We start from the raw sequence: 10009 nt of genomic DNA, 5'->3' as shown, positions 1-10009 counted from the left end.
AGACGAGGACAGGTGGTGTAAATAACAAAAGTATATATTAGTATGACATTAGTATGTATCTTGGTTATATCCATAGTTATGTTTCACTTTCGTGTTGCTTTCGTCTGTCCAATTGGTATTATTATCGTAGGGTTCATGTGGGTTCACGGGCAGTTTTTTTGCTATTAATAGGGTTCATATTAGTTCATTGGGTGACTTTAGTTTTATTGGTACCGATGAAATTTAATATGCTACAATGAGATCCAAGAAAACATAAGATGAGGTATTAAGTTGATTCTACATAATAGTAATCTTCTTTTTAATGTTTAAATCGATCTATATATTCTCTTAGCTAACTTGGTTATGATATCCCTTTCTAGAATTTTTTTAAACTTTTATTTTTATACAACATAGTATTTGTTTATAAAGCTTGGATTTGGTCGTTCAACCATTCATTGATACCTGCGTGCCATCAGAAAAGTCAGCAAATTGGGTCAGTGGATTCCTCACTAATTTTCTGAGTCTAATCATGCACAGAGAGTGAATATGTGCTCTTTTTTGCTGTCACATCCCACGAATTAACCTTTTTTGGACCAAATAGCGACTGTTGATGAGAAATGGATTCTCTATAAAAATATCAATTACCAAAGACAGTGGGTAAAGAAAGGAGAAACACTGGCAGCCCTGGCTAAAGAAGGTCTTCACCCACGTAAGGTGTTATCTGTTTGGTGGGATATGAAAGGTTTAGTCCACTTTGAACTTTTAAATTCAAACCAAACGATAACAAAGGAGATCTACTGCAAGCAGCTTGAGCGGCTTAAGTCAGCGCTAGAAGAAAATCAAATATCTTTGGTTTCAAGACAAAAGGTGTTCTTCCATCAGGATAATGCTGAGCCTCATACAGCAAGGGTGACATTCCAAAGGCTGGAACAGTTTGAATGGGTAACGATGTCCCACACACCATATTTACCAGGCATTGCTTCATCTGATTATCATTTATTTCGCAGTCTTCAAAATCATTTGGACGGAAAAATATGAATTCTGTAGATGAGGTCAGAACAGTACTGGAGGAATACTTTTCATCATGGACAAGTGAATTTTGGAAGAGGGGCCTTGCAAGTCTACCAGATAGATGGAAGAGCATTGTAGAAAATGAAGGAGTGTATATTTTAGATTAAAAAAGAATTTTATCTTAATTTTAAAAAGTAAAAGTATAAAAAAAAACATTTATAGGATGACCCAATATTTATATACATACACACACACATATACACATGCATACATATATATTTACATACATACATGGGCAAAGTTTAGAGAGCTTTGTTGGTAACAAAGGGCCTTTCACTGAGAATAAAAGGCAGATTGTATGATGCTTGTGTGCGTACAGCTATGCTGCACAGCAGTCAAATATGGGCCATGACTACAGAGGACATGCAAAGGCTTGGAAGAAATGAAACCAACATGCTCTGCTGGATGGGTAATGTCAGTGTGCATATATGACTGAGTATAAATGATTTAAGAGGAAAACTGTGTATAAAAGGGATCAGATGTTGTGTGCAAGAGAGAAGATTGTGCTGGTATGGTCATGTAATGCGCATGAATGAAGACAGCTACATAAAGAAGTGCCAATCTCTAATTGTGGAAAGGATAGACCCAAGATATGGAAGAAAGTGATGAGAAAGGATCTTCAAACACCTGAGCCTCACAAAGGACCAGGATTATGGAAATTTGCTGTACTTGAGAAGACATGTCAAGCTAAGTAAAATCGTAGCCATCAATACAAACTGGCATGTCCCTTATAGTCATGCCCCCAATCCTTCTGTCAGCTGAGAGGTTTTTGTACTTAGGATGCCGGTGCCATATAAAATGCACTCAAGCCAGTACCACATAAAATGCACTCATGTTGGTGTCACATAAAACACACTCATGGCACCTAAAAAGCACCCAGCATACTCTGTAAAGTGGTTGGCATTAGGAAGGGCATCCCACCATAGAAACCATGTTAAAACAGACAATTGGCGCCATAGTTTGACAAATATCAAGTATGATGGCTTTTAGGTAAATACTTTTGCAGTTGTCAAACTAGGAAGATGACATCAGAAGTACTATTTCCCGGCACAAAACCAAACTGCATCTCATCTACTCTATTCCTAACCAATTACGTTATAACTCTCCCCATAACTTTCATGATTTAATGCAGCAATGACCTCCCATTCAGAGTATGTCTAACACTACCTTATTCAATGTGTTTTTTTCACATTTAAAATAGTAGAGTCATTAGGTATTACTTCTTCCTGTACAACCTGATTAGGCTGAATCCTAGGCCAAATCAGCAATATTTCTTGATGGACCAGAGGCCTTCCTGTCTTCATATCCTTAACTGCCTTATCTATCATACTGCTGTCAACTAGGATAGCTCTCTGTTGGGTCTACATTGGGAAGACCAATCATTTTCTACATTTAATACCTTTCAGAGTAGCATTTCCATACTGCTTTCTTTTCAGAATCAGTAAGTGCGAGCATATCATTATCCATCTGCACAAACTTCTTACCCACATCTTTATTCTCTTTGATAAAATGTCTTGTAATCCAGAACACCTTGTGCCTCTGATCCTCATACTGTAGAACACTGGCAAATCTACTTTCTGCTCCTCCTTTTGCTATGCAAACTTGTTACCCTGCTTCTCCTTCAGCTACCTGGTATAATTCTCTGTTGCCTCACACATGTATTAATTTTAAGGTAATAAATATTTTTCTTTTGTAAATATCTAGTCAAGTAGGACATGCACTAGTCACTTGCATACTCAGTCAGCGAAATTTTATTCCAAATAACTTGTATAGTAGTAGCAATTGCCTCAAGAACAAAGATGCTCTGAAAAGGAGCGACTACAGAAGTATCAAACTGATGACCAAATTAGGAAAGTAGCATAAAGAGTTAAAGCATAGCTAATTAGGAAGTGAATTAAGTTAAGTTAGTTGTAGTTCAGGTTTGTGACATGATGGGTTATCACCAATTTCCTCTTCTTAGTGAGGCAACTACAGAAATTCTTAGCTAAGAGCAAACCACTATATCTAGCACTATTTAGCCTGGACTATGCCTCTGGCATGCTACTGCACTCTGTAGTGAGGTAGTCACTAAGGAAACCGTGGCACAGGTGAAAGGCTTGTGAAAGCCTGCAGCCATGTAAGTATAAGGTTGTCAGAAAGCTGAGAAGTGGCAACAAATTCAGTGAGAAACTTAGTGAGCAGGTAGGTGACCATCAAGGTTCAGCTCTCATCCACCTCCTGTTTATCATAGTTGTACATGCTATTACAGAGTAGTTCAATATTCGCTGACAATAAGAACACCTTGTATGGCACCAACTTAGTTTTAAAGCTGAATTCTAGATAAGTGAAAGTATTTGCTGCATTTTATTCTACATTGTCCCAATTTATCTCAGTACCAGGTTGCATCAATTCACTTAGTCAGATCACAAATACATAATCATCATCATTTAACATCTGCTATCCATGCTGGCATGGGTTGAACAGTTTGAGATGGAGCTGGCTAGCAGGGAGCTGGCTAGCAGGGAGCTGTCCAGACTCTAATTGTCTGTTGTGGCATGGTTTCTATGGCTGGATGGCCTTCCTAATGCCAACCACTTAACAGAGTGTGTTGAGTGCTTTTTATATGCCACTGGCACAGGTGCATTTACGCAGCACTAGCACACGTGCATTTATGCAGCACTGACATGGGTGCTTTTCAAGTAGCACCAGCACCTGGAAAGACAAGCCTGTGTGTGTGGAAGACAGTGATTTTATTAGGTTGTCAAGAAAGTTCTTGCGGTTTTTAACCATTAAATTCAGATGCACATATCTTGGCTCAAACAAAACTTTATTAATCGAAATAAACAGCATCAGAATCAACACACTTTTGCCAATGCGAAACAAGTTTATTTATGCCAGTAGTATAAAAATCCTGCATTCTGGTGGCGATGAAGTCATGTTTGGCATCGTCTGGGTTTTTGAAGCATTTCTCACACAACAAGTTGTCGAGATGCTTGAAAAAGTTGGTAGGCGAGAGGTCTAGTGAGTATGGCGGATGAGGCAGAGTTTTGTAGCCCAATTCGTTCAACTTCTGCAAGGTCAGTTGTTTGACGTGCAGAAGAGTTGGTCTTTTTCTATTGACTAATACTGGCTGTTGTTGTCGGAGTTTCTTATGCATTTCATGCATTTGCTGAAAGTACCTCTCCGCCGTAATAGTTTCACCTGGATCCAAAAAGATGTGATGGATGAGACCAGCCACAAACCCTCAAAGTCACCATGACCTTCTTTTGATGCAACTTTGGCTTCAGGAAATGCCGTAGAGCTTCATTGGCATCCAACCACTGAGCTGAGCGTTGCCAGTTGTCATAAAGAATCCACTTTTCATTGCAAATCACAATCCGGTCAATAAACGGGTCGTTCTTGTTGCGTAAAAGAAAGGAAGATGACACTTCAAAATGGCATTTTTTTTGGTTGTTGTTCAATTCGTGCGGCATCTATTTCTCAATTATTTTTGTTCTTCCAATCTCTTTCAAGTGGTTGGAAATTGTCATATATGTTATATCTAATTCAGAAGCAAGCTCTCAAACAGTTGTGCGTGGATTGGCTTCAACTAAGGCTCTTAGTTGATCATTGTCAACATCCGATGGCCGACCATTATGCTTATCGTCTTCAAGACTCATCACTGCTACAAAATTTCTTGAACCACCATCGTGCTGTACATTCATTCGTGGTACTTGAGCATTGTTGATATCACGAGCTGTTTCAGCAGTTTCGGCCTAGCTTGAACTGAAATAAGAAAATTGTGCGAATTTGCTTTTTGTCTATGTTGTATTCAACGTTCCAGAAAAAATGGCCTAATTATTCCAATAGAAAAAGAGTACCATGGTTAGATAGAGCGAAAAACAGGCTTTAAAATGATATATAAAGTCAAAGTAATTTAACGAAAATTAATTTGAAAATACATCGTTTAAAACCAAAATTAAAAATTCTGCAAGAACTTTCTTGACAACCTAATACTTAGCTTGACATGCTTTATCAAATACAGCATATCACCACATCTCCCAGTCCCTTGTCATTTCCTCAGTGAGGCTCAGCATCTGAAAATCATTCCTCACCACTTTATCCTACATCTTCCTGAGTCATCCCCTTCCATAGATACCCTCCATAATTAAAGCTCAGCACTTCTTTACGCAGCTGTCTTTATCCATATGCATTACATGACCATACCAGTGCAGTCATCTCTTGCACACATCCGATGCCTCTTATACCCAGTTTTCTTCTTAGATTATTTACACTCTGTTGTGCATGTACACTGACATTACCCATCCAGCAGAGCATTCTAGCTTTATTTCTTTCAAGCCTCACAAGTCCTTTGTTGTCAAAGCCCATGTTTCACTGCTGTGTAGCATGGCTGTTTGCATACAGGCATCATACAATCTGCCGAGGCTTTTAGTTACCAACGAAGGTAGAAGCTCTCTGAACTTTGCCCAGCCCATTCTTATCCTAGCAACTAACTTTCAGAACTTCCTCCACCACTGCTAACTCGGTTTCCTAGGTAACAGAAGCTAACTACTACTTCTAATGATCATCCCAAGCATTGAGGGAACCTATCATCTGGGCATTTTTAGTACTTATTGTACCTGCACATTTGTCACACACAAAGACTATATTCTCCATTAACCTTCCTGTGATACCGTTACATCTTATGTGTTCAAAGCTTGTAGTGGGTACAATGTATGGAGTTTCTACTAACGACCTTCTTACATATCAAACAGGGCCATCTCCCAGAAGGGACTTGTGATTTATCTGTTTTCCTACTTACTAGGATTTTGATTTTTGCTAAATTAGCTCTAAGGACCTGAGATTCCAAGCCTTGCGACCACACCTGAAATTTCTTCTCTAGATCAGGTAGTGATTCAGCTACAAGAACAAGGTCATCAGCATAGAGGAGCTCCCAAGAACAGCTGGTCTTCAATTCCTCTTTTAAGGCTTGGAGGACTAAGATAAACAGGAGGGGGCTGAGAATTCAAATTCTTTCAATGAATCAGTCTTTTGTACAAGTTTTCACCTACTTATCAGAAGCAACTGACCTATGTTCCAATCAGCTCTTTAAAAGTTTCATTCAAATAGTTGCTTCAAGTCAGTGAAAGAGCCTCTACATGGTCGTTCAATCTGCTAGATATAGCAGCCAAATCTCTCTCAAATCACATCCTGCCATCTTAAAAAAATGAGGATGCATTGGATGCACTATGTCTAAAAACAAAGTGATGGTGACAACTGGAATGTTTTCAATTATAAGTTTACTATGATCACAGTTAACCTGGAGCTAAACAACAAATATATGTCTTGCACAGTACTAAAGAACATGTGGCCTTCCAAAAGAAACATGTTTGCAGGAAAATCAATATACAGGAACATATTTTTGTTAGTTTAATTTTATCTTTTCAAGTAATTGTGAATTCTAAAACACCCTTTTGTATTTTTTTACCTACACTTGTAATTACTTTCAGAGAAGTAGCCTAGTACATGTAGTTAGAGATGTCTATGGAAACTTTTAAAATTTAAACATGCTTTGCCATGACACAAAAAAAAAATTTGCTTTTTAAAAATTCTGGGTTATTATCACCATGCTGGTATGAGTTGGACAGATCATCACAGTTCAAGTCAGTTCTTATTCAGAGCCACTACTCTCATTGAATGATACTCAAACATGTCATTTTGGCTTGGTTTATATGATTGAATGGTCTTTCTCTCACTAAACACTTTACAGAGTAAATTTTTTCACAGCAACAGCATTCAAGAGACAAGCCAAAACTAAAGGGTCCTCTGAACCCTATATTTTCTACACATTTTGCCAACTACTAGGTTAACTTGTAAAATTTCACATTTTGTTAGAATGTTTATGAATAATTAAATTTTGCAAAATAATTAGGGTATAATTGTGAGTTAATATGATCTTATTAGATAGCAAATTAACTTTAATGCAGTCTTCCAACATCAAATGGTTCAACAGCTCTGGTCAGGCATCTTATTCAGAAAGAAATTTATCTCTTATCTCAAGGAAGCAGTGTCTCTCAGATATTTACTCACTTCATTTCAGCCACATGGTATTTCATGGTAGTAACAAAGTGGGATATAAAAAAAAACCCAGCTAACCAACAGGCATAATTCATTGCTAAAGAAACAGACTGATTAAATATAGTTTCCTCAATTTAATTGCAGTTTTTTCGAGTTTTTTTTTAGGACAATGAGGAGTAGTAAGATATTCCCACATAGTCTGGGAAATTATGTGCCATTGAAAAGAGAGTGAATGAATTATAATTTATATTATTAAGCATACTAATATCAAATTGTAATGCTAAGCACCTGGTGATTAAAACGGGTTCAATTCTTAACTGAGAAATTTTATGCAGTAGCCTGTTCTCAGTGATTTGGCTTGCAAAAAATAGCAATAATAATGCCCCAAATCACACTGAACCATCTTAAACAAAGAATGCATTGGATAATGTAGTCCTTAATATACAAAAAGACAAGATGTTCACAGCTGGAATGCCTTTTGATCATAGCTCTACTAGGGCTAAACAACAACTGCAGCCAATAGCACGAGGGGAAAGAGATAGATCACAAGCTGACTTTCTTTCAACATTAAATGCAGACAAAATCTTCAATGATGACCCAACAATCTATTAAAAGTGACAAAATTCTTCTTTTCAGAATTAGTTGACCAAGCTGATAAGATAGATGCGAAACTACCAACAACATAGTATCCATAACTGGCTTTCTAATGGCTATGTCCATGCAGTAGTGAAGCTAACAAGTGTAAATAACTAATGTTCCATTACCTTAAAATGCATGATTCAACCTGTGAGGGGTCTACTCCTATCAGGTGGACACACTAGATCAGTTGTTCATTGGTACACTACAAGGAGCATACAAGTGCACTACAGATTTTTGAAAATATAATTTAAACTTTAAAAAAATTGAACATCTTGAAAAACATGGCATTCACAATTTTGTTTATACATAAGAGTAATTAATAAAAATATAGAAATATAGCAAGCAAGAGTTTTCCATATTTTCTTTTTTTACTTTAACGAAATTTCTTTTAAACGTTTCACCTTTTTTTTTTTTTTGTTCTCTGGGTGAAATCAAAAAGATTAAGAACTGCTAACCTGGATACAATTCATTTTACCCAGTATGATCAACATTACGTTTCAACCCTTGAGGCTGATAAAAATATGTATTCTATATAGTTTAATTCCTTTGATTATCAAACAAGTTTTTAGAAAATAAAAGCAATGTAGGTAAGAGTTGATCTTATCTTTAAAACCAACTGATGGTAGTGATAAACATGTTTCTATCATATTAGATCTCATTAGCTGTGTATTTAGTACACAGAACATGTTCTTGAGATACCTTCTATTTCCATATATATATTGATCACTTTTATGCATTACCAATTGAGCAGAATACACTTCACTGATGAGATTTAAGAAGATCAAAACATGTCTTGGCTTTTAGAGACAAGATTCATTTCTATCTGACTCAAGTTTATTTATCAAAAACCTTCGTTGGTTGATACTTCTATCATCTCTATTACTTGATGTTTTTATATTTTAAACATCCCTAGAGAGAGCGACTATATTACATATGTGTGATCCTACTTTTGTATATTTAGCATGCAGAATGCTCCCCTGGGGTTATCATCATCATCATCATCGTTGTTTAACGTCCACTTTCCATGCTAGCATGGGTTAGACGATTTGACTGAGGACTGGTGAAACCAGATGGCTACACCAGGCTCCAATCTGATTTGGCAGAGTTTCTACAGCTGGATGCCCTTCCTAATGCCAACCACTCAGAGAGTGTAGTGGGTGCTTTTACGTGCCACTGGCAACAGCCACGCTCAAAATGCTATATTTTATTAGCCAGTCCAGCGGCACTGGCAACGATCTTGCTCGAAAGTCCTTACACATGCCGCGGGCACAAGTGCCAGAAAGGCTACGCTGGGCACAGGTGCCATCACGATTTCGCTTTTGCTTGCCCCAATAAGTCTTTGCAAGCTGAGTTTCATGTCCAATGAAGGAGACGACGTTGACATGGGTGCCAGTCATCGAATTTAACTCGATTTCGATTTCACTTGCCTCAACAAGTCTTTGCAAGTGGAGTTTAGTGTCCAATGAAGGAAGGTACACATAAGTGAACTGGCTGAGGCCTTAGATTTAAGTCTCACTTGGCTTGCCGGGTCTTCTCACGCACAGCATATTTCCAGAGGTCTCGGTCAGGAGTCATCGCCTCGGTGAGGCCCAATGTTCGAAGGTCATGCCTCACCACCTTATCCCAGGTCTTCCTGGGCCTACCTCTTCCACAGGTTCCCTCAACTGCTAGGGTGTGGTACTTTTTCACACAGCTATCCTCATCCATTCTCGCTATATGACCATACCAGTGCAATTGTCTCTCTTGCACACCACAACTGATGCTTCATAAGTTCAACTTTTCTCTCAAGGTACTAATACTGTGTCTAGTATGCACACTGACATCACACATCCATCAGAGCATACTGACTTCATTCCTTGCAAGCCTATGCATGTCCTCAGCAGTCACAGCCCATATTTCACTGCCATGAAGCATGACTGTTCGTACACATGCGACATAGTCTGCCTTTTACTCTGATTGAGAGGCCCTTTGTCACCAGCAGAAGTAAGAGCTCTCTGAACTTTGCCCAGGCTATTCTTATTCTAGTAGCTACACTTTCAGCACACCCTCCCCCATTACTAACTTGGTCACCTAGATAGCGGAAGCTATCAACTACGTCTAGTTTTTCTCCCTGGAATGTGGCAGAAGTTGTTTTCTGCACATTTACAGTGTTTATAGCTTCTGAACATCTGCTACATACAAAAACTAACTTCTTAGTTAACCTTCCTTTGATATTGCTGCACCTCTTATGTGTCCATAGCTTGCACTGGGTGCATCTTATAGAGTTTCTACCTATGCCTTTTCT

General features: G+C 38.1%; 1 protein-coding gene across 8 annotated transcripts in view; it reads right to left on the bottom strand.

Moving 5' to 3' along the window:
* The window catches only part of LOC106868712 (transmembrane reductase CYB561D2), a 33930-nt gene that overhangs the window by 11550 nt on the left and 12371 nt on the right, over window positions 1-10009 (bottom strand). For 2 of the 8 annotated variants that reach the window (XM_052968778.1, XM_052968779.1), the window contains exon 2: window positions 7851-7927. The exons of the other annotated variants lie outside the window; for them this stretch is intronic. The gene's annotated coding sequence lies outside the window, so the exon portion shown is untranslated. The remainder of the gene's footprint in view (window positions 1-7850; window positions 7928-10009) is intronic. 8 annotated transcript variants of the gene reach the window in all.

This window comes from Octopus bimaculoides, chromosome 6 (genome assembly GCF_001194135.2).
Source record: "Octopus bimaculoides isolate UCB-OBI-ISO-001 chromosome 6, ASM119413v2, whole genome shotgun sequence".
NCBI classification, from domain to species: domain Eukaryota; kingdom Metazoa; phylum Mollusca; class Cephalopoda; order Octopoda; family Octopodidae; genus Octopus; species Octopus bimaculoides.
The sequence above is the reverse complement of the archived record's forward strand: the minus strand, read 5'-3'. Positions and strand labels throughout refer to the sequence as shown.